At 44.6% G+C, this 27084-nt stretch overlaps 1 protein-coding gene across 6 annotated transcripts in view; it reads left to right on the top strand.

The window, feature by feature from the left end:
• Pkig (cAMP-dependent protein kinase inhibitor gamma) overlaps nt 1-27084 on the top strand; it is a 63149-nt gene that overhangs the window by 8613 nt on the left and 27452 nt on the right. The window contains exon 2 of one of the 6 annotated variants that reach the window (XM_057780872.1): nt 23271-23393. The exons of 3 other annotated variants lie outside the window; for them this stretch is intronic. The gene's annotated coding sequence lies outside the window, so the exon portion shown is untranslated. Of the gene's footprint in view, nt 1-23270; nt 23394-23426; nt 23448-25478; nt 25498-27084 lie in introns of those variants that run through there. 2 more of the 6 variants (XM_057780873.1, XM_057780874.1) reach the window with 2 other exon arrangements.

The raw sequence follows: 27084 nt of genomic DNA, 5'->3' as shown, positions 1-27084 counted from the left end.
GGCGCTCAGCTAGTGACCTTGGGTGCCACCCTTTCCAGGCTATGGTGTTCTTCATATGAGAATGGGGCTCCTAAGAGTATCTAAGCCATCTAACCCGTTAAAGCATCACAAGTAATACAAGTAAATGTATTCTAAATTAACTTTAAGGATATTTTTCTAGAGTATTTTAACTAGAGGGACTCATATCCCTGGAATGTTTAGGGGTAACAAACTAGTGCTTTGTATGGTTTCTCATTCTGAGATTTCATGAGCCTCACCTCCAGATCCACTTGTCAGCCCAGCAAATAAATCTTAAAACACAGTACGTGTTTTTCCATTTGCAAAAAAGGCGTGATTTATTGTTTGACTATTTGTGAGCTCTGTAGACCAGACTGGTCTCAGTGTGTGGAGTCTTCCTGCCTCAGCTTCTTGGATGCTGGAATTACAGACATGTACTACCATGCCAGGTTAAAGCGTTTGTTTGTTTTCATTATTTTCTAATACAGAGGCTTACTATGTAGCCCTGGTTAGCCTCCAACTTAGAGATCTGCATATCACTGACGCTAAGATGAAAGGCATGCGCCACCCAAGCCCTGCTAAACTGTTTATTTCTAAAGAATGAAAACAGCTTCGTTTCATAGTTCCATATATGCGCTGGATTTGAAACTCCTATCAACCAAGTTGATAAAGGAATAGAAATCATTTTCTAAGGAGCCCTTGGCTAAGGGGCAGTGTCTGTGAAGGATAAACAGTGGCCTTGTTTGCTCAGCTTCCTCACAGCCATTTGTCAGTTCCTGATTACTGTGCTGCTTTCCCTAAAGCCAAGATTTCTGGAGAAAAATTACTTTTATTTTTCTTTTAAGTGAAAATTGAGTTTTAAACTGACTGTCTTCTTCTCAGTGCTACAAAGAATTGTGATTATTCAGAATATTTTTCCAAAACACACACAGACTTTTCTGTCCAGATAAGAATTTGATTCTGTGGGAAGAGAAATGAACTATCCCTGGTGGTTCTGTAAACGTCTGCAGTGTTTGTTTGGACAGGACAGTCAGCTGTCACATCCCCTGGGCCACAGAAACCAAACCCAGGCCAGAAAGCCAGTGCACTAGACCCAAATTCTTAGGAACTCTTCGATCTTAAATATTTCCTTAAAAAAACCAAAAACCAAAAACCCAACTAGTTGCCATTTAGGCTTGAATTTTTAAGTATTGGGTTGTTGTTTTGATAGCATAGGTTAGCCTTAGCATTTGTTTTTGATAGCGTAGGTTAGCCTTCTTAGCAGTTGTAATTTATGCCATCTTGTAATTTACAAACTTCAAGGAGATTAAGCCCCAGCTTTATAATCTTCAAATAAACAAACATAAGAGCAGTGCCCTAAAGCCACCATTAACCTCACTAGCGTGTTGAACTCATCATCCCCTCCCCTACTCCATTCCACCCCACCCCCTGGACTTCTTTTTCATGTTTTCAGTGTATTTGGTTGATACTTCTTTTCTTTCTTTCTTTCTTTCTTTCTTTCTTTCTTTCTTTCTTTCTTTCTTTCTTTCTTTCTTTCTTTCTTTCTTTCTTTCTTTCTTTCGGGGGGTGTTTTCGAGACAGGGTTTCTCTGTAGCTTTGGAGCTTGTCCCTGGAACTAGCTCTTGTAGCCCAGGCTGGTCTCAAAGTCACAGAGATCTCCCTGCCTCTTCCTCCTGAATGCTGGGATTAAAGGCGTGCACCACCACTGCCCGGCTGATACTTTTCAAGGGATCTGGCACAAATCCTGTCTGATCATCTTCTAGCCAGCATCTTACTAAAAGGTGCATTGCTTCTAGTTCAGTTTTCTTCCCAGTGGATTGGCTAGTTTGCTTTTGACCATTGGATCTTCCTACATAGCCTGCACTGGCCTTGACTGGTGATCTCATCCTTCCCCTTCCCCTCTTGTATTGGCGTTATAGGTATGTACCAGCATGCCCGGTGCGAGCATGCATGCATAGGTGTGTATGTCTGTGCGCATGTGCGTGCAGCCGCAAGTGTGTGGAAGTTGGAGGACAGTCTTGATCAAGGATACTGGTCCTTGTCTTCCATCTTGTTTAAGCGGGGTCTCTGACATCTGTTGCTGTATATGCAGGTCTAGGTGGCCTGTGAACCTTTGGGGATTCTCCTGTCTTTGTCTCCCATCTCTGTGTAGGGACTTTTTTTTTCTTTTTGGTTTTTCGAGACAGGGTTTCTCTGTGGTTTTGGAGCCTGTCCTGGAACTAGCTCTTGTAGACCAGGCTGGTCTCGAACTCACAGAGATCCGCCTGCCTCTGCCTCCCAAGTGCTGGGATTAAAGGCGTGTGCCACCACCGCATGGCCTGGGACGTTGGGATTCTAAATGGATTCTAGGGATTCAAACTCAGGTCCCACACATGTATAGTTGGCTAGCTCTTTACCCACTGAGCCATCTTTGGCCCCTGGCTTGATTTTCATTATTTTGAGAGCATGAGTCTTTCTTCTGCATTATTGTCTCTTTCAATAAAATCTGAATGGATTCTTTGATCTTACTTGTTAATTCTTGAAAAGTGAAATTGTTTTTTTATTTTTTAAGGTTGGCTCTTAGGCAACCCAGGCTGACTTTGAACTCTCCTTGTATCCGAGGATAACACTGAATAGTGTCCATAGTTTGGACAGGGCCCTGGTGGTAGGTGAGGCATAGAACATTTCTTTGCCCAATAGTCAGCATTTTCACACGTGAAGCAAGGTCCAGGTGGAATTGCTAGAATTGCTTTCCATCTTTGGAGACAGCCTCAGCTGCTGCTACCAGAGTCTGTATTTCTGCTATCAGAAGAAGCCTTTGTTTTGTTTTGTTTTTCGACATAGTGTAGCTTTGGAGCCTGTCCTGGAACTCACTCTGTAGACCAGGTGACCTCAAACTCACAGAGATCCACTTGCCTCTGCCTCCTGAGTACTGGGATTAAAGGTGTGTGCCACTGGCCTTACAAGATTAGGGTTTTACATTTTATCCCTGTTAAATTTGAGCCTTAAAATTTTGAATAGAAGGTTTTTTAGTATTAAAATGAAACTATAAAGGGCTGGAGAGATGGCTCAGGGGTTAAGAGCATTGCCTGCTCTTCCAGAGGCCCTGAGTTCAATTCCCAGCAACCACATGGTGGCTCACAACCATCTGTAATGGGGTCTGGTGCCCTCTTCTGGCCTGCAGGCATACATGTTGACAGAATATTGTATACATAATAAATAAATATTAAAAAAATGAAACTATAAACCATATATCTAGTCCACAGAGGGACTGATAACCTTATTTTTCTGATCTTTTTACAATGTGCTTTTACAGAATATCACAAGTTTTTTTTAATATGACTCAGTTTATAGAAATAGCTGAAGCTTAGCAAAGTTAGCAAAGACAGAGGCTAGACATACATCTTCAAGTCAATTTTTCTTAGCTTGAATGGACTTGAGGAATTTATAAGCCTTAATCATAAAACATCCATTGTTTAAGTGGTTAGACATATATCTCTAGGTCAGTTCTTTGGTATCCAGTGTAGACCTTTACAACTTGAGGAATTTATGAACCTTCTTCATCAATCATTTGTTGGTTTGTCCTATTTTTCATAGACAAGAATTGCATCTCAGTTACATGTGTAGTAGTATACTGTAGCACATCTGTTTTTTTAATATTTATTTATTTATTATGTATACAATAGTTTGTCTACATGTATGCCTGCAGGCCAGAAGAGGGCACCAGACCTCATTACAGATGGTTGTGAGCCACCATGTGGTTGCTGGGAATTGAACTCAGGACCTTTGGAAGAGCAGGCAATGAATGCTCTTAACCACTGAGCCATCTCTCCAGCCCCGCACATATTTTTTTTAAACAAGAATCCAAGTTACATACAGGCATGCTGTAGACTACCTATGTATAGATTGTTTTATTTTTATTTATTTATTTATTTTTTTGGTTTTTCGAGACAGGGTTTCTGTGTGGTTTTGGAGCCTGTCCTGGAACTAGCTCTTGTAGACCAGGCTGGTCTTGAACTCACAGAGATCCGCCTGCCTCTGCCTCCCAAGTGCTGGGATTAAAGGCGTGCGCCACCACCGCCCGGCTGTATAGATTGTTTTAAACTATCAATTTTTTTTTACAAATTTTAAGGTAACTTTTAATAGATTTTACAAATTTTTAAACCACACCTAATGAACTTACAAATGCTGAACTACACAGAAAGTTACACAACAGTCTCACAAATGCTGAACTACAGAAAGTTATACAACGGTCTCACAAATGCTGAGGTAAAAGAAAGTTTATGCTTTAGCAAAAGGTTTAGAGATAGAAGAGAGGGGAGTCTTTAGAGAGTCAAACAGAACCAAGAAGAGGTGTATGAGACAGCAGAAATCCTTTTTGGAATAGTGTACGTTTTAGTTGTTTTAAAGCACATAGTGTTGTGGGGGTGGGGTGGCCTGTTTTGTTCTCTCCATTACAGTCAGGTGGCCCACCTGACCAAGGACAGATTTTTGAGGAAACTTTTAAATAAGTTTGCTTAGATCTGGAGTGGGAGGGTGTAACTGAACTCCACAGCCAGATTTTTTTTTAATGAAATAGAATAGCATGTAACAATTTTTAATACTATCCATACTCAAGAGACATTTGAATCCTTGTAAGACTGAATTTAATGATCAGAGGGAGCAACTTGAGTGCGTAAAGAAAGCTCGGAGACGCAGGGAGTAGAGAGGACTTAGAGGTTTTGAGGTCGTTTTCTTTTGCAGCGGCAGTAGTGGTTATAATCTTTGAGAATTTAGAAATGAAGGGTGCCATTTCTGCTCGTTGAGCTGTACTGAGGCCACACTTTTTGCAGAAATACAGTGAGGCTTCAATAAAATTCCTGTGTCCGAAGAGGAGAGAGGTCAGAGAAGACAGGTGAGGAGCTGACGGAGCCTTTCTGAATGAGCTCGCTCGTGGTTAGAGCAAGCAGGAAGGAAGACATCCTTTAGAAGCAGAGCAAAGAGGACATAGAAGAGGCTTAGGGAAAGGGTCACAAAGAAGAAGTCTACCAGGATTACAATACAGGGACGGGTAAGTGCCTCTAGCAGAGAGATGCCCCGAACCACAGTGGATAAGCATGCGGCAGATTCTAGTGAGCCAACAAGAGACATCGCCTTTCCAAGTGATGGGTGCCCAGCTAGAGGCATTTGGAAGAGTACAGAACAGAGAAAAAAAGAGACAGATTGGGCATAGCAAGGACTATCTGTGAGAGGAGATAGTGAGAATAGGAAGAGAAGAGAAGAGAAGAGAAGAGAAGAGAAGAGAAGAGAAGAGAAGAGAAGAGAAGAGAGAGAGAGAGAGAGAGAGAGAGAGAAAGAGAGAGAGCAGGGAGTGGGGAGGAGGAACCTTGTTACAAAGAGAGCAGATGGGAGGAGGGAAGCCTGGGGAGGCTAGTGTGGACTTTGAAATGTTTAACAAGTACTTGTGAGTAGGGACTGGGGGAGCCTGGAGGGTGGCTTGGGCTTTGATATGCAACCAAAGGTATATGTGAATGGAGCCATATGTCCCTTCTGTCAGAGGTAAGGAGAATGACTTCTTTTGGTGGATGGGAAACACTGGCTTTTATCTGACCACAGAAATCCTCCTATAGTCCAGTTGGAGCTCTTTTCAGACATAGCAGCAGCTTGAGGTCTTGAGACCAAGCACTTTTCATTACCTGCTGATCTAGCTCCTCTTTAGGGCCTCCAAAGCCCTGGGGATCCGGCTCCTGCCTTCCTCTCCTGCTGCAGCCCTTCCTTGGCTCCTTGGGTTCTAGAAGGCTGGATCATCTTCCTCTTGAAACCACCTGGCTCCCGTAAGAGCACTTTCCCTTCTCTCTGCCTGGGAATCTTTCCTGGCATCTAAGAAGATGCCAGGAAAATGCTGATCTCTCTTTTTTCCTTAGTCTAAAATGCTACTTCCTCTAGATGAGACCACACCTGACCACTCAGAACAGCTGGCTCTCCTGCTTCCTTTAGTCATTGGCCCATTACTCTGTTTAATTTCTTTTGTAGAATTTGGTATTGTCTGAAATTGGCAGGTGTAAGCAAGCAAATGCCATGAGCAAAGTCACTGGGATGAATTCTTGTGTAGGCTGGGACCAAGTCGCAACCTGGAGCCTTCCATATGCATGCATTCCTTTTCTTTCTACACTGCTGAAGACTGAACTCAACCTTGAGCGTGCTAGACAAATGCTCTACTGCTGGGCTGCACTGCTGCCGCTGTATGTGTTTCCTGTGGAGACCATTTCAGGAGAAGGACTCTGATCCTGTCAACTTTCAAAATATCGCCTGCTGACAATGTCAGCTGATCTCCCTGTGAGGAACCCAGGCAGAATGGGGGGCTTACTGAAAAGGGGTTTGAGGTGAGCCCTTTACATGGCTGTCATCCCAGCACTTGGGAGGCTGTGGCAGGAGTGCCGTGAGGTGGCCCAGCAGTTAAGGGTGCTTGTCACATAAACCTGATCACCTGAATTCAATACCCTACATTAAGATAGGAGATGAGAGCTGGACCATAGTGGTGCATGCCTTTAGTCCCAGCACTCAGGAGCCAGAGACAGGCCTGAGTTCGAGGCCAGCCTAGTCTACAGAGCGAGTGACAGGACAAGCTACAAAAGCTACACAGAGAGAAACCCCGTCTCAAAAAAAAAAAAAAAAGAAAAGAAAAAGAAAAAAGGAAACAAACTGTCTCCACAAAATTGCTGTCCAAAATGCACACTGTGTCACATGTCTCCCCCCAGTAATAATCAGTGAAAACAAACAAAATGAGGAGTCTATGGCAGTAGGGTTGCTCGAGTCCAGGAGTTCCAGGCTGTTGGGTTTCATGCTGAGGTCCTGTCTCATGGCTGAGGATATAGCTCAGTGGTAAAATGCTTGTCTAGCATCCAGGAGGACCTGGGCTCCATCCGCAGCAGGAGGGAGCAAGTTCTTCAGAGAGCAGATGCAACAGCCTGGATCCCAGTACTGCGGCTGGGAGGAGGTAGGCTGTGGCGGCACAGAGCAGTGGGAGCACTGAGGGAACATTTGCTTGCTCTTGCGACTTCTCTGAGAAGGATCAGTCTCAGGAAGGCCTGGCTGACTCTGATTAACTGAACTGTTCCCTTTTTAGAACCGGTGACCAAGTCTCTGTTTTGGATGTACTTATATAATGTATACCACCTGTTATGTGTATATTTTTAGCAGTGGGGTTCGGGTAATCCTAATCCTGTCTGGAAAAGAGCAACTGTTTACCAGAAGCGCGCTCTCCTGGCTCTGACTCCCGCTGACACACCCCTCCTTCCCACTGCCTCATAGTCATCCTGCCTGGGAGGGAATTTTTAGGGAATTCAGTTAGCTTTTTTTTTTTTTTTTTTTTTTTAATTTATTTAAGCTTTACAAAGTTGAAAGCCAGGCCGGGCGGTGGTGGCGCACGCCTTTAATCCCAGCACTCGGGAGGCAGAGGCAGGCGAATCTCTGTGAGTTCGAGACCAGCCTGGTCTACAAGAGCTAGTTCCAGGACAGGCTCCAAAACCACAGAGAAACCCTGTCTCGAAAAACCAAAAAAAAAAAAAAAAAAAAAAAAAACAAAGTTGAAAGCCATCATTGACTTCATCTCGGGAAAGGCTAAAGCTTATGCCAGTGAGATTGATACCATGTAGCCAAACATAGCATATAACTTTTGCTTGGATAAACTCATGTCCTGGGCTGAGTGATTGGACAAGTGGCAGCAATGTACATGAGAAGAGGGGGGACATCTTGCTCTCTGAAAATTGCGTCACCTTAGTTTCTGTTGGGCTTGGAAATTTTCCTTCTCTGAGATAGGAGCAAGAAGCCAAACTGGAGCCAGGGCTGTGATGCCCTCATGATGGGCTTAAGGCTGCGGGGCAGAATTCCGACAACCATCAGAGGAGCAAAATGGGAAGGCTTACAGAGCAGAATGACTCATACCCTATGTCTTCATTTATCATTCATTAAATGTGTTCTGTTGTTCATCTGAGACACTCTAAACACCAGGGCTGCAGCCGTGATTAACAGAAACACTGCCTGCTATCAAGCCTGACAATTGAGTGTGCCTGCCTCTTTCTTTGCTCCCCACCCCTTCAATGTTCCCGTTTATTTTTACTGTAGCGGTGTTGGCGGGGATAGGACTCGGGACCTCTTGCATGCTAGAACTGCATTCTACCACCGAGCTACAACCCCGTCCACATGCTTTATAAATGTAAAGGAGCATAGTGTTGTCTTGGCCTTCACGTGTGCTTCTGCATGTGACTGACATGAGGAAGGCAGACTTCCTGGAGGAGAAGGCACAAAAACGGAGACTGCTGAGCAGTAAGGGTTAAATAGGAGAAAGGGTAAAGATGGGGTGGAATGGCCAAAGAAAGTTGGAGGCTAGAAAAAAGCTGTAACTCTGGCAGCCTTGAAGTGGTAGAGGGGAAGAACTCGCTTTGGGAAGACCTGAAAGGAGTTGATGTGACGGAAGGACAGCGAGGGTTATACGGGACACACATCTGCAGACATTAGCAAGGTCCGGTCACAAAGAACCTTGTGGTCATTAAGTGGGAAGTTTCATTAACCTGAGTAAAGTTTGCTTATGGGAGAAAGCTGTGGCAAATGCATGCTCTCATGGGACTAGCAGCCCAGACTTAACCTGATGCGAGATCAGTGGGGAGGTGGGACGCTAGCTTACTGCTAATGCTAGCTGACACCTGGAAACTGACCAGGGCTGCACTGGGGGGGCCCATGGCTGCAGGAGAACACACCAGCCAGTGACTGGCAGTCGGTATTTTGAGGACAAACCTCTCAATGCTCTGTAGGAGCCTAAGTGTCTGTACAGAGTAAAGCAGACAGTTCGTCAAGCGTGCCTTAAATCCTTTCCAGAGCCTGCATTCTGAAGAAAGTCTTGTGAAAAAGAAAGCTGTTGCCAGGCATGGTGATACCAAGTTTTTAATCCCAGCACTGAGGAGGTAGAAGCAGGTGAATCTCTAAGTTTGAGGCCAGCCTGGTCTACAGAGCAAGTTCTAGAACAGCCAGGGCTACACAGAGAAACCCTGTCTGGAAAAACAAAACAAAAGAAAGAAAAGAAACCTTGTGGCAGTGGTGGCGCACGCCTTTAATCCTAGTACTCGGGAGGCAGAGGCAGGCGGATCTCCGTGAGTTTGAGGCCAGCCTGGTCAACATGAGCGAGTTCCAGGACAGCCAGGGCTGTTACTTAGAGAAACCCTGTCTCGAGAAATGAAAAAAGAAGAAGATAAAAGAGGAAGCTGCTGAGATGCTTGGTGGGTAAAAGAACTTGCTATATAAGTCTGATGACCAGAGTTCAACCCCAGTGTCCAAAGTAGGAGGAGGAAACTAAACTCAGCAAGTTTTCCTCTGACCTCCACAGTGTGCCATGATTCTCACACACAGCACACACAAGGAAAAAGTCTCCTAAAAGCATGGACAGGGAGAGACAGTACTGACTAGGCTTCCCTCGCCACTCCATGGAAGAAGCAGAGAGGAGTCCATTGGTATTTTGCCATGGGTGTCAGGTCCCCTGGAGCTGGAATTACAGACTATTGTGAACTGCCATGTGAGTGCTGAGAATTGAACCTGGGTTCTCTATAAGAGCAGCCGTGCTCTTAACTGCTGAGCCATCTCTCTAGCTACCCAATATGTAATATTTTATCTATCTATCTATGGTTTTTCAAGACAGAGTTTCTCTGTGTAGCCATGGCTGTCCTAACACTTGCTTCGTACACTAGGCTGGCCTCAGACTCAGAGATCTGCCTGCCTCTGTCTCCTGAGTGATGGGATTAAAGATGTGCACCACCATTGCCCGCCTCCAATATGTAATTTTTAATATTTCCTTGGGCAAGTGTCATAGCTCAGTAAGTAAAGGTGCTTGCTGCCAAAACTAATTCAATCCCTGGGACCCATGTGATGGAAGGAGAAAACCAACTCTCAGAAGTTGTCCTGTGGCTTCAACATATATTCTTGTCTTTTGTCTCTGGCTTCCATACATACTCCTGTCTGCACACACATATATAAACACACACATAGTAGGTGATAATACATTATTAAAACTTCAGGATGCTGGAGAGATGGCTTAGTGGTTAGGATACCCTGCTCTTTTAGGGAACCCAGGTTCAATCCCTAGCCTCCACATGACATGTGACAACCATTTGTAACTTTAGTTTCGGAGAATCAGACACCCGCTTCTGGCCTCCCTCAGCATCAGTCACACACATGGTGCACAGACATACATGCAGGCAAAATACCAATATTTATAAAATAAAAATAAATCTCAAAAATATTTCCTTTTCGACAGCTAACTTGATTTCTCTCCTTAAAAGATATGCAGTTTTAGGCAAGTTAAAATTCTGAGCTTTACTTGTTCTCTTGTAAAGAGAATGATGATAAAATGTGCATAAAGTGTCTATGAGGATTAAAGGAAATTCCTTTTTTCTCTTTTAAAAAGCTTTAGTTATTTTTATTTTTTGTGTGTATAAGTATTTTGCCTGCATGTATGTATTTATATGTTCCATGTGCATGCTTGGTGCCCATGAAAGCCAGAATGTATCAGATCCCTGGGAACTGGAGTTCTGGACAGTTGTGAGCCACCATGTGGGTGCTGAGAACTGAATCTCTCCACCCCCAAATTATTTTTTCTTGAACTACTGTTTAAAAGAATATCTGAATCCAGGCATATTTAATCCCAGCAGCAGGAGGCAGAAGCAGAAAGATCTCTATGAGTTCAAGGCCAGCCTGGGGCTGCAGGCACTTCCTTCTACCCCTGGCTGCTCTTTGAAGGGTGGTGCTGGAGATCTGAATTCAAGTCCTTTTGTTTGTGTGACAAGTGTGTCAGGGACTGATCCAGTTTCCCAGCCCCAAGACCTATTGTTCTTGTTCTGAGATACTTTTCTGTAGCCACAGAGTCCAGTGCTCCACAGGCAGAGCAGGCTGGGTATTTAACAATGGTGCCATAGTGTCTGGACTGCTTATTGCTTTCTTTTCTATTCAGTATTCCTGTCAATCATTTCCACCTGTTGTTTTGTAGCCAGTGAGTCTTGGAGCCAAAAAGGAAATTGAGGGGTGAGGTCAGTCTGATGAATGTGCTCTGATGCATCCTGCCATATTGTGAAGGTCTGTTTGCTCTCTACTTCATCTTGCCATATTGTGAAGGTCTGTTTGCTCTCTACTTCTCTCAGTCCATTGTTAACCCTGTAAAGGGTCTCATGCCATGCATTTTATGTTTTTGGGGTCTGGGCTCTCTGACCCCAACACACGCTTATAAAAGCTTGGGTGTAAGTTGGTAGTACTGTGGTACCTTCTGTATAAGCTGCAAGGGACTTGATGCCCATCACCAACAAGAAATGTTCACTGAAACTTGTAGTTTCTTGAGAGTTTCTGGATGTGATCTGTGCATCTGTGACAAACCCAAAGATAATCATCAGATTCCATTGATCCTTTAAAGGAAATTGTTTGAGAATAGACATTTTCCTTAGATTCTTAAAGGGATATGTAGTGTACAATGAGTAGTAGTCACTGACAGTAGGAAAGCATCTCACTGGCGTGGAGGAGCCTCAGCAGTGTGTTTCTGTACACTGGCGTGGAGGAGCCTCAGCGGTGTGTTTCTGTGATTGAATACCTGACATAAATAATTAGCCATAAGGGAAGAAGGATTTCATAGTTTCAGGAGCTCAGTCCATGGTCACTTGGTCCTTTGTGCTTGGGCAGAACATGGCGATGATGGGCGTGTGTACCAGAGAAGAGCTCTTCTCAGCACACAGGAAACAGAGTGGGGAATACAGGAAATGGCGAGAGCAAGATACAGCTGCAAGGGCGTGCTCCCAGTGACCTGCCTCTAGCTGTCACCCCCTGCTTTTCACTAACTCCCAAATAATGCTACCGTGTTAAAATCCATCAAAGGATTAAACCATTCATTTGGTCAGGGATCTCAAGGTCTAATTGACTCTGAAAATGTAAAGAGAGAGAGAGAGAGAGAGCGAGCAGTGAGCTTCATTCATTACCCAGCTGTGTCTTAATTCAGTCAAATTGAAAATCAAAATTAACCATCATATGTTTATCTGTTTATCCCCTTACCTCTCAAACCCAAAGTCTTGGATTTGATTCCCAGCCCTGCATGAATGGGCCATGACAGGCCACACCTATAATCCTAGCACTCGTGAAAGCAAGAGGATTAGAAGTGCAAGGCCATCTTCAGGTGCATAACAAGTTTAAGGCCAGCCTAGGCTACGTGAGATCCTGTCTCAAAGCTAAACAAATAACTAGAAAAAGTCTATGATCCAAGTATCACAGCTATTTGAGATCCAGACTCCTGGTTTTATGCCTTGCAGAAGCCTAAAGTCTCCAGGCATCTGTTGATTTCTTGGTGAAAGTGTGGCATGTGCTTCTCTAAGTCACCTCTGTCAGCCTGGTGGACTGGTTGTGCCTTTACTACCCACTGATTGTCTCTTGAGTCCCAGAAGAACTATTTTTGTTTGCTTTTTTAAGATACAGTCTCTCTGTGTAGCCCTGGTTGTCCTGAAACTCACTGTATAGTCCAGGCTGGCCTCAAACCCGGAGATTGCCTGCCTCTGTCTCTAGGATTAAAGGAGTGTGCCACCATTGACCAGCGAGGAACTGTATTTTGAGATCTACTAAGCCAATTCCTATTACTGTCCCCAAATTTTTTCTGCTCTGTTTAAGTTCCTTCAGTTTTAGTCTCTCCATCCTTTATTTTTCTTTTTGTGAGCCTAGGGATCAAACCCAGGGCCTTGTGGCTGCTGGGCAAGTGCTCTGCCCCAGTTCCACCTCCACCTGCCCCCTTTTCCTAGAGTAATGTCTTTATTTTTCATGGATATGGCCTTAATCTGCACTTCTAAAAATTAAGGATTCATGGTAGAACATAATTTAATGGATCCCTCTTGCTATCCACCATCCAGAGAAGTCCTCATTTGGAATTTGGTATTTTGTATATCCTTTTACAGATGTAAATGGCTCCGGGAACAGCAACAAAACATAAACTGTGAACTGGGTACTTCAGATTGTCTCAGTTAATCCTGAGTCTCTGAGATGAAGCCTCTGTTCTACCAAACAGTACCCTTGAGGTTTGTGGGTAGCTGGTGATTTGTGTAACATGTCACCAACACTTACTTTATAAACAGTTACTGACGGATGTATCTACATAGGTGTTCTTGTCTAGTTATCTTCGTGTGATAAATATCTACATTGAAAACCTTGGGCCAAGAGCTGTGCATTGAAAGCTGAGGCCATACTACGGTGCGCTCTCTATCTCTAGATGGGACAAGTTAAAGGAGCAAACTAAGGAGGGGTGAAGGAAAAATAAAGAAAACTGGGGCCACAAAAGGTAGAGCATTTACCTAGGTGCCTAAGGACTGGGTCTCGTCCTCAACATTATAGTAATAGTACAGCTGGGTGTGGGGGCACACACCTTAATCTCAGCACCCTGGAGGCTGAGGCCACTGTGTTCTGTACAGTGAGCTTCCGATTAGCTAGGGCTATGTAGTAAGTAAGATTCTGTTTTGAAACAAAGATAACAAATTTTCAATAACAAAAATTTAAGATTTGTTGGAACACTTCAATTTTGTGTTCTAGTGAGTGTCATTAGCAAGAGAAAAGGGTAAGAAGACAGGCCAGGTCTTCTAAAGACAAGCTGTGTTCCCCACAAATTACTTGTCCAGCGTCACTCTTCACACTTGATGTCTTTTCTTCACTTGCCAGCTTTTTCTTTGTGGTGACTGCATTGTGTGATAGAGCTGCAGGCCTCCAACATCAGTAGTCACTCTGCATGTGGACCTAACAGCACCCAGAGTTAGACAGTGTTGTGCCTGAGTCTTAGGACTCCCAAGAAGACCACCACGGAGCCATACTTCTGAATGCAAAAGCAAGGTTTTGTTTATTAAGTACGGGCTAGCACGAGTTTTCCGCAACAATACCTAGTCCTAAAAACAAAGCAGCTTTTAGAGGTAGCTAGTTTTTCCAAACAGACTTGTTGGCCACAGTTTAAGTTAAAGCTGTGGAAGGTTCTGCATGTTTGTTGCTGTAACCCCACCTTTCCCTTGTATGTGTGTGCAGTAAGCTGGAGGGGCGTTGGCAATCCTGCACTGTCTGCTTCTGCTCTACAGTCGGTGGGGATGCGTCTGCTGTTTGTTTGGCATGCATATGCGATTACATATTTGTGGATCACAGAAAACATTTCTCCTTCTACACAAACTGTGTCATAAGAAATGTTCTCTAGATAGGTCTTGAGCTAGGCACGGCAGCCTTATAGCAGCACAGACATACTGATTACAGTCATTCTGAAGTGTTTATCTATTCTTTTTATTTTATTTTATTATTATTATTATTATTATTATTATTATTATTTAGTTTTTTCGAGACAGGGTTTCTCTGTGGTTTGGAGCCTGTCCTGGAACTAGCTCTGTAGACCAGGCTGGTCTCGAACTCACAGAGATCCGCCTGCCTCTGCCTCCCGAGTGCTGGGATTAAAGGCGTGTGCCACCACCGCCCGGCATTGTTTATCTATTCTTTATTGAACTCGGGAGTCAGATATCAGGGTAAGAATCTGAATGATCAGAGAAGTGATCAGTGATGACCTCTTTCTCTCATCCCTTGGTCCAAGAGGGCTGAAAATCTTTCTAAGCCCCACCCTACTTCCTGTGTCTGTCTATACATCCTCAGTCCTCCTAAACCTCTATGACTAATTTTGGACAGGTAGTAGTTAGCTCTGCCTTCTGATTCCCAAAGTAAACTTTATTGTCAGTCTCAGGAGTGTCAGTGTGACCAAATATTCCACATTTCCCCTTTTTTATCTAAATAAAAAGGAAAGGCTTTAACTCTAATACAGTAAAACTATATACAATAAGAACAATTATTAGACAAAAAAAAATTCAAGCTGGGCAGTGGTGGTGCACGCCTTTAATCCCAGCACTTGGAGGCAGAGGCAGGTGGATTTCTGTAAGTTCGAAGCCAGCCTGGTCTGCAGAGCTAGTTCCAGGACAGGCTCCAAAGCTACAAAAAAAAAAAAAAAAAAAAAAAAGGTAAAAATTACATCCACAATATCTAGTCCATTTGCATTTGGCAAATTTGAAGACATTACTCCATTATCTAACCTATCTTGGTGAGTCCAAAGTTTTGTATCTATTTTTTTGTTTTTTTGAGACAAGGTTTCTCTGTAGCTTTGGTGCCTGTACTAGGAAGCTGTGTTGAGTCTGTGTGTGTTTGGAATTTTTTTTAGTACTTTTTCAGGTCCTATGTGGAAATACGTGTCCTATATTGGGTACCAGATGAAGCATTTATTGAATTATTCTTTATCAATAAAAACTCCGGAGTCAGATATTGAGGTAAGGACCTGAATAATCAGAGAAGCGATCAGTAACCTCCTCTCTCTCTTTCCTCAATCTAAAAGGGCTGAGAATCTTTCTAAGCCCCACCCTATTACTTCTTTTGTCTTTCTATATGTCCTCAGTCCTCCAAACCTCTGTGGCTAATTTTGGTTAGCTTGTAACTGGTGCTGCCCTCTGATTCAAAGTAAACTTTATTGTTAGTCATGAGAGTGTCAGAGTGTGATCAAAACTATCCCAATACATCATTCAGATATTGTTTGTCCGTTTATGGGATCTTTGAACACTATTTTCTTTTCTTTTCTTTTTTGGCTTTTTTTTTTTTGGAGGCAGAGTTCCTCTGTGTATTTTTGACTGTCTTTAACTCACTCTGTAGACCAGGCTAGCCTTGAACTCACAGAGATCTACCTGTCTCTGCATCCTGAGTGCTGGGATTAAAGGTGTGCACCACCATCACTTGGCTGTTGGATCTTCGAACACTATTAAAGGATGTGTATGGATTGATTTAAGTCTTAAATATGTATTTCAAACTCATAGATAAATGAATTAAAAGTCACATGCTCCTCAAATGTGATTTATTTTCATAATCTTCTGAAGCTCAGCAACTCAAGTTAGATATCCTGAGGGCAACACATGTTGAGGGAGGGCCCTGGGGGTGGCGTGGGGAGGGAATGTGTTTGTTGAAATTGTCCAGGAGCAAAGCTCAGCTCACTTGAAGCCCAGAGATTTGTCATCCAAATATGTGCAGATTGCTGGTGCTATAAATAGCTTGAACTCAAGTAAACAGCCTCTTCCCCTAGCTGCTGTTTGGCCATTATTCACATGCCAGAACAGGCTGGGAATGGCACCAGCACCAGCCTCACTCAATGCATGACACCCATATCTTGGCCTTCTCTGCTTGGTGGAGCCGCCAGCTTCTCCACGCTCTAAGTGACTGGAGTCAGGTGTTTGCCCACGTTAACTCTACACATTGGGCTTCCTCTGTGGCCCAGCCTGTTGTGGAGCTTTGTCAACTTGCCACTGCTCTAGGCCAACCATAGCTAAGAATATCGGCAAGAATTAAAAGCCTGGAGCTACATACATGTCTGGACTAAAGCAGATTTAGGAGGCACAGGCCGTGTCTTTTCAGAGCAGAGGCGCACATGGCTGCTTGTTTTGGAACCTAAAAAGAGTAGCACCGCTTGTCAGAAGTGCTCTGAGCTGTCTGTGCCAACAGCTTGTGTGTATGCCAGGGTCTGGCTGCTGGCATTTCCAGAGCCCCTTAGAGACTCACGCATAATGCTGACAGAGCAACAAAGGACATTCCATGGTTGGTTGCTGTTTTCTTTGTAGGGTTGGGGGGGGGGTCTCTCTCCCCCTCCTTTGTCTCGCTCCTGCTTTTGCTCTCTGTCCACTGTATTCATTTACAGTGGCTGCAGGTCAAATGTCCATGAAGGGTTTAGGGGCAGATGATAAGGTCTGGTAGAAATAACACTGGATGGGGACCAGGGAGTCTGAAATCTTGGGCAAATCACTTACTTTTCTATTCTTCATTTTTCAAATGAAGATAGTCCTGACCCCCATGTTTTCATGGGGTTCATGAGAAAATTTATGTGCTATTACTTTCTGGATGATAACAAACTGCAGGATGTGAAGGGGAGGTGTGGTGGCATCAGACCTGGGCCCTGGGGGGGCGGGGATTGCTTTGAGAGTTAGAACTAAGAATGCACATATCAAGTGGCAATAACAGCAGTGGTCACATTAGTGTCCCCTAGGTGACTGAGGATTTCTAACCCTGAGGGACACTGGGTTTATAAACATGGGTTTATAGATGTTGACATTAGCAAAAGGGCCTGCTAAATGCTGATTACAATAACTGATAACAAAAGATAAATATTTAAAATACAGGTAGGACTTAACTGTGAATGAATGAATGAATGAATGAATGAATGGTTTTGTTGTTGTTATTGCTTTTGAGACTGGATCTCATTAGGTAGCCCTGGCTAGCCTAGAGTTTGCTATGTACCCAGGCTGGCCTTGAGCTCACAAAGATTCCCCTATCTGTCTCCAAAGTGCTGGAGTTTAAGGATGTGTGCCATCATGCCTGGCCATGATCAACTTAAAAACCAAAAAGAAATTCCAAATCCAAAAAGACACCGTTCCTCTGTGTCTCACTCGAAAGCACCATTTCTTTTACTGTCACCTGCCTTTCTTTTATGCAGTCTCATAGCATAGGCTGGAGATCTCTGGTTCTCCTGCTCCACCTCCGTACGCGTGGATGCAGGTGTGCCACCATGGCCTGCTTGTTTTGTGGTTCTTGGATCAAAGCCAGGGCCTTAGAGCATCTAGCCAAGCCCTCTACCACTCTACCACTAGGTACCACTCAGCTACCTCATACCAATGCCCCCGCCCCAAACAACAGCAACCAAAGCACCTTTTTTTGTTGTTTTTTTCCTTTTTATTTTATTATTTTGTTTGGTGTTTTGTTTTGTTTTGTTTTTGTTTGTTTGTTTGTTTTTGAGACAGGGTTTCTCCGTAGCTTTAGAACCTGTCCTGGATCTTGCTCTGTAGACCAGGCTGGCCTTGAACTCACAGAGATGCACCTGTCTCTGCCCCTGAGTGCTGGATTAAAGGCCTCCATCACTACCACCCAGCCAAAAGCACTTTTTAGCATTTAGTATCACACATACAATAATTTAACAGCCCTTATTATTAACAAGGATCTCCAATTATCTTAACATATGTATTTTTCCAGTTAGAGCCAAACAAGACCATTTATTTTTATAGTACACTCTTTTAAAAAATATTTATTTATTTGTTTATTTATTTATTTATTTATTTATTATGTATACAATATTCTGTCTGTGTGTATGACTGCAGGCCAGAAGAGGGCACTAGACCCCGTTACAGATTGTGAACCACCATGTGGTTGCTGGGAATTGAACAGGACCTTTGGAAGAGCAGGCAATGCTCTTAACCTTTGAGCCATCTCTCCAGCCCCCTCTATAGTACACTTTAAAAAAGAGTTTGACTATATTGTCCTGACTATATTTGTTAAGAAAAATCCTCTCCGCTAGTGCACAGAAATCCAATCAGGCCAAATCAAACCAAATTAAAATGGCCATGTTTTAATAAATACAGCACTCTCAGGTGGCTGAGATCATGGCAGGGGAGACAGAAAACCGCAGAGCACATGCTAAACCTGGGACCATGTATTCCTCCTCTGGGCATCCACTTAAATACCCTGTGGGAGTGGTCCTGACTCTCCTCTGTGGAGGGGTTAGAACCTGGCATGCTGGGATTTGGAGTTCACACCAATGCAACTCCCAGGCCAGGGAGTCTGGGATGGATGTCAGGGACTGGGGTGATGCTCCCAACTTAACATATTGTTAAGTGTTAGGATTTCAGAAAGAGCAGATTGTGTACTTTTGAAACAATGTCTTTTCTCTGCAAAGTTCCTCTGTTTTGTTCTTTGAAGTGGGCAAAATTAAGTGGCTGTCAACCATGTTCTACTCATACACATCTGACTTTGGGCTTGAAGACTGTCCTGGAAACGTCTTAGAATTGGAGATATTTTCCTATCATATCCTTTCTCCCTTTCTTTTCTGGAATTCCTACCTGGTGCCACGTTGAACTTCCAGGATTGTTCTAGAATCAAGCTTCTTTCTGCCTTGTATTTCCCTCTGCGTTGTCAGCTGCTCTCTCCTCACTCCCGGTCCTCCCACTGAAGTGTTAGCTTCTCCATCAATACTGCCACTTCTCAGGAGTTCAGGTTTGTTAGTTTTCTTTATGCTTTATGGAAACAGTGTGTTCAGAATTATAAAGCCCTTCTCACTTGTCTGATTTTCTTGTGTTTACTGGATCTATTTTCTCTAGAGTCCTTGCCGTGCTGATGGTGTTCTTGTGATAATGCTTTTGACTGTTCTTAATCAATAATGAAAGACTCTTTTTAAGGGATAGGTCTTAGCTTCCTTTGGAGTTGGCTGTCTGCCCCATAAGCCTCTTCTTCCTAGGAAATTGTTGGACACCTTCTGAGTGGTAGAAGTGGTTTACTTCAGGGCACATGATAGGACCAGCAGGTAGATTGAGGCTCCTCAGATGTCTTAATAAGGAGGCCAAGTTCCTGGGAGAAGTCTTAGACCACTCCTACTTATGGAAAGGACCCCCCCTCCCACCCTGTCTGCCTGTAGTTCTGTAGAACTTCTGTGTGTTACATGGGTAGGGGTAGGAGCTGGCTGGCCAGAAGTGATAGATCCAAGTCCTCCATTACTGTTACTGCCAGGCTGAGAGCCTCCTTGGGGTTTCATAAAGCAGGCTGTGTATCATGTCCACAGGTGCACACCACTGTGTCTCACTTTGGCTCTGCTTTCTCTTAGAAACTACTTGAAGGGAAATCTCTTGCTCTCTGATGATCCTTTCCCATAGAGAGAGGGCCTAGCTTATAGTGTACAAGGAGTGTGTGTGTGTGTGTGTGTGTGTCTGTCTGTCTGTCTGTCTGTCTGTCTGTGCCTGTGTGTGTCCACTCAGCACTGTTTAAGGCTCTTGGGATGGATCTATCAGAGATGTTTTAGCCTTTCTCTGGTAGGAGAACACACAGCAGGTGCTTAAAATACCATGCTAAGAGGAATAAGAGATCATTTCAGCACAGAGCTAATGTGGCTCCAAACAAGGCCTCCCCAAGAAAGTGACATTTAGTGTGGGGTCTGATTAGCCAGACCCAGAGGGCAGGGCAGTTAGGGCGGCAGCGGCGTGTTAGGCTGCCTCCTGTTAAACGTGTAAGTGGTGCTGCCTCAGGAAAGGCCTTCTGGGAGGGTACTACAAGATGGCTCAGTAAAGTGCTTGCTTTCCAACTGTGAGGACTTGAGTTCAGATCCCGGAAGTCATATAAAAAACCAGGATGGTGGCCTGTATCCTACTAGCCATAGTAAGAAGGTTACCTAGAAGGAAGGTCAAGGGCTAGCCTGGCTTATGTGGCAAAGTTCAAGCAAATTTACTGAATGTGTCTTTGTGATTCTTGTGGGATTGACTGCACTGCTTCCCACGTGACTCATGTTTCTGATTGCAAATTCTGTTTGGAGCTGGGCACTAAGAGGCTCTCTGGTGACGCCTGTATGCTGGGGTGATGGCACCTTTCATGCCTTTTTCCTGTTCTATAGATGCCCCTTTTATACATAAACGATTATAATTGAAAAGATAATGGCAAGAAACTTTTTTTCCCCCTTTTTTGATTTTTTTTTTTTTTTTTTTTTTTTTTTTTGGTTTTTCGAGACAGGGTTTCTCTGTGGTTTTGGAGCCTGTCCTGGAACTAGCCTTTTTTGATTTTTCAAGACAATGTTTCTCTATGTAGCCCTAGCCATCCTGGAACTCGCTCTGTAGACCAGTCTGGCCTTGAACTCAGAGATCCACCTGTCTCTGCTCCATCACCCAGCTAAGAAACTCTACTTTCAGATGTAAATCTCAATATTATGTTTCTCAGTTGTCTAAACAAGCAGGGCCTTTGTAGCTCCGTGGCACAGAAAACAAGCTGTAAATGTGACATCTGCTCTTATAGAGAACCTGGTTAAGTTCTCAGCACCCCACTGGCTGACAACCATGCTTAACTCCAGTTCCAGGGGATCCCATGTCTTCATCTGACCTATCCACATAGGCACTAGGCACACACATGGTACACGTGCATACATGTAGTCAAAATATACGCATAAAATAAAAATAAATCTAATAAGAAATAAAGTGGAACATTGTTGAGAAAGACACCCAACATAGATCTCTGGCCTCCACATACATGTGTGCACATGCGTAGACACCTACACAAAGATGTAGTCACATACAACACACAAGGAACTTATGAGGGAAAGTGCTATTGTGATCCCATTCTCCATTGGGCAGCCAAGGCACAAACTGATTGCCCGAGGTCATCCTCAGTGGGAGGAAGGCAGGGCTGGTAGGACCCCACATCTTTGTTGTTCCCACAGTGTTTTCAGGCTGGTGGTTTTTATTCTACCACAGTTCACCAACTTGTTCCAAAGCCTTCTGATTGGCCGACATCCACCCTTGAAGAGCCTGTTTGCTTGAGTACTGATAAGCATCAGAGTTTTCTGAGAACTAATTAAAATTCCTATTTAGTTACAAAGGGCCACAGTCTTCCCCGCTGCCGTGAAGAGCTGTGTCCAGCAGAGTTCCATAACTTCCTGTCCCCATGGAAATAACACGCACATAGATTGGCTCTCCCGCTTTGGGTAGAAGCAGTTAAAACCACCCAGCATTTTGGTAACAAAGCCAATAAGCCCACCCCTTGACTTGATGGACTGGTTGGTGTGTTCCCTTTATCAGGCTGGGTGGGATGTCTGTTTTAAGAATAGCATTGGCACATGTGTGCATTCATTCTGACTTAGTCAGGAGCTAAGAGCCATGGTTTCTAATTCTGGCCCTTTTGTTTTTGAGCTCTGTGACTTTAGGCATATCACATAACTTCTCTGCTTCATCTTCTTATTGAGGGAAGAGTATAATAATAATTCTTCTAGGGGTGTCGTGAGAATCAAAATAGATAATGTACAACAATCTGCCCTGGGGGCTGGAGAGATGGCTCAGAGGTTAAGAGCATTGCCTGCTCTTCCAAAGGTCCTGAGTTCAATTCCCAGCAACCACATGGTAGCTCACAACCATCTGTAATGGGGTCTGGTGCTCTCTTCTGGCCTGCAGGCATACACACAGACAGAATATTGTATACATAATAAATAAATAAATATTAAAAACAACAACAAAAAACCAATCTGCCCAGTATTCAGTCTGCACTGTCTGCTGTCTTGGTCTTCTTGTAAGGATCACTTCTCAGGATCCTAAAATGAAGCCACTAGCATCCCATTTTACAGTTAGGAAAACAGACACACATGCACAGAGAGAGACAGAGACAGAGTGTGTTATGTAGGGCTCAGACCCTACTGATCCTGATTCTGACTCCTGACGCTGCTCACAAGTCTCTGCCCAGGTCTCCTTGCTTCTCACAGGGAAGAGTAGAAAGGTTTCCCCATTTCCCTGAGTACTCTGCAGATGCAACATTCTTGTTATCTAGCCTGACCATTGCTGGGTTTGTCCCTAAGGACAGTTACATTCTCGTACTTGTTTATCTTATCTAGTAGTTTATGTTGTCTCTCTTCACGTCCCCTGGGACGCCTTCAGTGAATTCTTTTGAATTTTCTCCCAGAGAAATGTCTTAGCTCTCTTTTCTGTGAGGGCTCAGGAGCCCACAAATCCAGGCAGGCATCTTGAATCTATGGAAGAAGGGGTTTCTTTTTGCTCAGGCATGTGGCTGGTAGCCTGGAGTAAAATGATCCAAGATACATTTGGTAATAAGCTCTACACACACTGGCTTGCAATGGAATTTCAGGCAGGAAAGAAACCCATGTATCATTTCACTGATGAAGCGAAGGTCCAGTGACTTGCTTGAGTCAGGGTCAAGACCTGAAGCCAGTTCTCCAGCGTGTCCTAGCCTAGCCTGTGTGTGTCCGTAGGACATAAGGACATACATACTGTGCCTAGCATGTTCCTAGAAAGCTGGAGAAATGAAAGACTTGGAGGACTGGGCAGAGAGGCAGAGATGGAGGAGGCATAGAGAGGTTTCCTGCCTAATTTAGCACATTACACCGAAGAAATGGATGGAAGCACAGCAGAGCCTAGAGCCACGGTTGTCCCCAGTGACTAAATGCCTGGAGGCCTGGGACTGACCAGCCACATAGGAAGCCTTTTGTCACTGAGGCCTCGGTGTTGAAAATTGAAGGAAGGATGTTTGACAAATGTGACGGGCCTGGGATGAAGTTACAGCCTCCTGGCTCATTGTCCAAAGGAAATAGATCTCTCCCGTGGACAGAGATGGAAACTGAGCAAGTGGGTTGAGTGGTTGACATCATCAGGCCGAGAATTGGATTACAACAAATGGGGACTTACTTGGCCTGAGACGTGGGAAACACCCTCTAAAACCTCGAAGTGCTTTTCATTTAGGAGACAGAGAGAGAAAGGGCAGGAACGAGCTGCCTGCTGCTCTCTGCACGGCCCTCCTTGAACCTTGGCTTCTTACCTTCCGTTCTGACCAGGACCTCTGCCCGTGGAGGAGACTTGGCCCCCGTGAGTACCACTGCGCTGCTTGTCTACCCCAGCCTAGCCTGCTGCCCACAAAAGGTCAGTTTCTGTGCTGTGATGCATGGACACTTGCTCCAGACATTACTGCTTTCTCCGTAGCTGTCCAGGGCTGCAGAGTGGGGGCCTCATTCTCACAGGTGGGCTCCATCCGCACTGGAGACTCTCTCACCATGTAGCTTCAGCAGTCTCCACAGCCTTCAGGGCACCTCCTTGCCCATATATAGGCTGAAAAGCCAAATCTGACTCTAGAAATTACTATCTGTAAAATTTTAATAGTTTTATAATTACAAAGGTTTTTTAAAATTCCAATTTAAAAAGTTTTACAAATTCTTAAAAGACATATCTCACACATAAAAAATTGGTATATTAAAACTCCTAATCCTCCTGCTTCCACCTCTCAAGTGCTGGCTGTGTGTTAAATTTCGGGTACCAACTTGTTTAGGTTCACAAAGGCATTCCCATATGCTGTAGGAATTGTGTGGAGAGCTCCAGGCTCAGAAGGAGTGATCTTGGACTTTGACTCTGTGCTCTCTTCCTCGACCATATAAACCCTTACGCTTTCCTTCTCTTGGAGCCTGTTTTCAGGTTTTTAAACAAGGCAGGTCACTCTGCAGAGAGGAAGGAAGGGGCCCTTGTTACCTCTAGGTCCCTCTTTGGGTCTCAACTGAGGTCCTCAGGTGACTAGAGATGGCTTATGGCATGCTGTGGCCCATCTTCCCAATTATCAGATTAAATAGATTTGATATTTGAAAATTACTATATGTTTTTGTGTCTGAGTGTTTTGCCTGCATGTATACTCAGTATCTGCCTGTACCACTTTCTTGCCTAGTGTCTGCAGAGGCCAGAAGTAGAGTTACAGACAGTTTTGAGCCTCACAGGTTAAATATATATGAGAAGTTATAACTAAAATGGAAATATCTAGCCTTGGGAAGCAAAACCAGTGATAGAATAGGTGTAGCTCAGCGTGGAACACTTGTTACCGTGTACATGATCTCCCCGGCTTCCATCCCCAGCACCACAAAAAATAAAGTCACCGTGTAGTAAAGAGCCATCCAAGGAAAGCATGTGATCTTCACAAGTGTTTGATACACTTGGACCTGGTTTGTATCTAAATGAAGGGACAAAACCAAGTGATTGTATGTATGTTTCTTTTCTTCTGAGGCTGACCATTATAGCTTTTGAAGCAAAGTGCCCTAGGTTTTTGGTATTTCAAAATGGCTAAAAACTGGCTGAGTGGGAAAATCAAGAGGACGCTGGGCAGGAGACGTGGCTCAGTGAGTAAAGAGTCCTTGCTTGTGTAAGCACAGGGACCTGAGTTCAGATCCCTAGCTTATATGAAAAAGTCAGGTTTAATGGCACTTACGTCAGAACCCTTGGAGGCAAGAGGGCATTGATAGGATCCTCTGGAACTGGAGTTAAAGGTGTTTGTGAGCTACTTGGGAACTGGGAACCAAGTCTGGGTCCTCTGGAAGAGGAGTAAGTGCTCTTAACTGCTTGAGACATCTTGAGACATCTTTCCAGCCTCACAATTCCATTCCAACATAAAACCTGCCACCCTAGGTCTTCATTTGGCAAGAGAGATGAGAGATGGAGGGAAATTCCCTGTTGTTGCCTCCCAGCCTTTTCATCTAGCCTCTCTGCTGCTGCAGGGAAAGGATGTCCACAGCTGGGATGCAAACAAAACAAAAGTCAGTTGTTGTTCCGGGTCCTGTTAATTCTTTATCTTTAGGGCCATCAGAGACCCTAATCCTCAGGAGGATGTGTTGTTTAGAAATTGTTTGAAGTAAGGGGGTGGGGGTTAAAGGGAGAGGTCTCCTAGCAGCTGGGCATATCTTAAAGCTGCAGACTTCCCAGTGACTGTGCCATACAAGCTGGACTCTACCCTGTAGCAAGGGCATTGGGAGGCCTTTCTTCAATGCCCCAGCCCTCAACGTGGGCCCTAGAGCTGGGGACTCTGGATAGGGATCATCCCTCTTTCTCAGGAGGTAATGAGGCCATGATGCTTTGAAAGGTTGGGACTTGGGGTACCCGGTCTCTGCCAGGAAGCAGGATGGAAAGTGGTGAGTGGCATGTCTTCTTCATGTGCAAGGTGAGCATGGCTTTAGTTTCTTGTTTGTGCTATCAGAGCGCCATTACAGGGCTTTTCCTGATACGCGCCACCCTGGTGGTAAGTTTAGGGCATCTCGGGAATAGGAAGAGAGTTCTGTGTTGAGCTCCTGTGTGGGTTCCTGTCTTCCCATGTGTGTTACATGGGCATCTCAGCTGATTCCTTTTCATCCTCACAGCACTGATGCAGGGGTTTTCCCATCTTCCAGAAAGAGCTACAGAGACGGGGAGCGACTTCCTCAGATTTTCACCTCTTGCAGGTGATAGAGTGCTGAATGAGAGTAGTCTGTCCCTGCCCCCAGAGCTGCCGTTCCATCCATGTCACCTCCCTGGGGCTCAGTTTCTCTGTCTGCTCGAGGAGAGGTATTGTACCAAAGTCAGAAGGCAGAGTGGTGTTTTAGTCTAAACCCACGGCTTAGGCCATGAACGTAGGTTTGTTACCTTTCCCCACTTAGTTTGCTATACATTGTAGTCTGCTGTCTGCTCCTGGCCCTTCACCACTGTGGGCTTCTGTAATCCCTGGACTTGGTGTGTCTCGTCTGCTTGCTTTCAATCTCGAGTTTGGTGGGAAGGCAGTAGAGCATACTTCATTCCTTAGTGCAGATGCCCTGGGCAGACCTCATTCCTCCTCGAGAACCTGTCAGCCTTCAGGCAAAGCTGGGATCACACCCAAACCTACCCCACAGGGTGTCGTGGGGGTGGATGAAATACAGTAAATTAGCACCTGTAGATTGGTACCAAACTCTCCAGCTGGGCATGGTAATTCACACCTGTAATCCCTGCACTTGTAAAGCTAAGGCAAGAGGATCGCAGTGCTATAATTTTAGGCTATCCTTAGCCTCAAACCTATGTAGAGTTAGTTCCAAGCCAGCGCCACCACAGCCACCATCACCAAAATGACAAAACAACAAAATAAAACGGAAATGCATGCGCTAGACTGCTGCTTTACTACACATAGGAGGATGTTAGTGGACTCGTAGGATAGTGTTTATGTCAGGCTCCCCAGTACTGCCTCTTGGCTCTACAAACCAGGCTTTGGGGCTACTTTCTGTCACCTGGACACCTAATTCTGACCTTCAAGTCAGTTATCAGCACGGAGGCAGGAAGGAAGTGGTGGGTGCTCCTGCCTGGGAGCAGAGAACCCTGGCCTGGCAGCCACGCCTGTAAGAAGTTGAGCCTAACTACTCTCCTCAGCTGAGCTCAGGCGCCAGACATGATTGCTAAGCACAGTCAGAGGTGGAAACTCTTCCAAACAGTTATTACACAAGGCTTACGGCTGTGCTTACCACCTCCTGGAAACCCTTCAGTGGTGCTTAGGACAGTGGCCTTGCTTCCCTGCTGGCTGTGAGGCCAGCAGATTGTGAATGGCAGATTAGAACATAGTGCTCTACGGAGCCAGCAGTTCCCAAATGTAAGAGAAGCTTTGTTGGTGTTCGAAGAAATTCCTGCTTCCATTTGGCTCTTTAGGACGGGATAATGGACCTTTGGAGCCCCCAGAGAAAGGACACACTTGTGAGGGCTCTAGGTCAGCTCTGGGCAATGCCTTATAGAGTGGTCTCTCTAGTAACTC

The sequence above is a fragment of the Chionomys nivalis genome, chromosome 9, assembly GCF_950005125.1.
Source record: "Chionomys nivalis chromosome 9, mChiNiv1.1, whole genome shotgun sequence".
Lineage (NCBI taxonomy): Eukaryota > Metazoa > Chordata > Mammalia > Rodentia > Cricetidae > Chionomys > Chionomys nivalis.
Note: the sequence above shows the minus strand (reverse complement) of the source record. Positions and strands in the feature narration are given on the sequence as shown.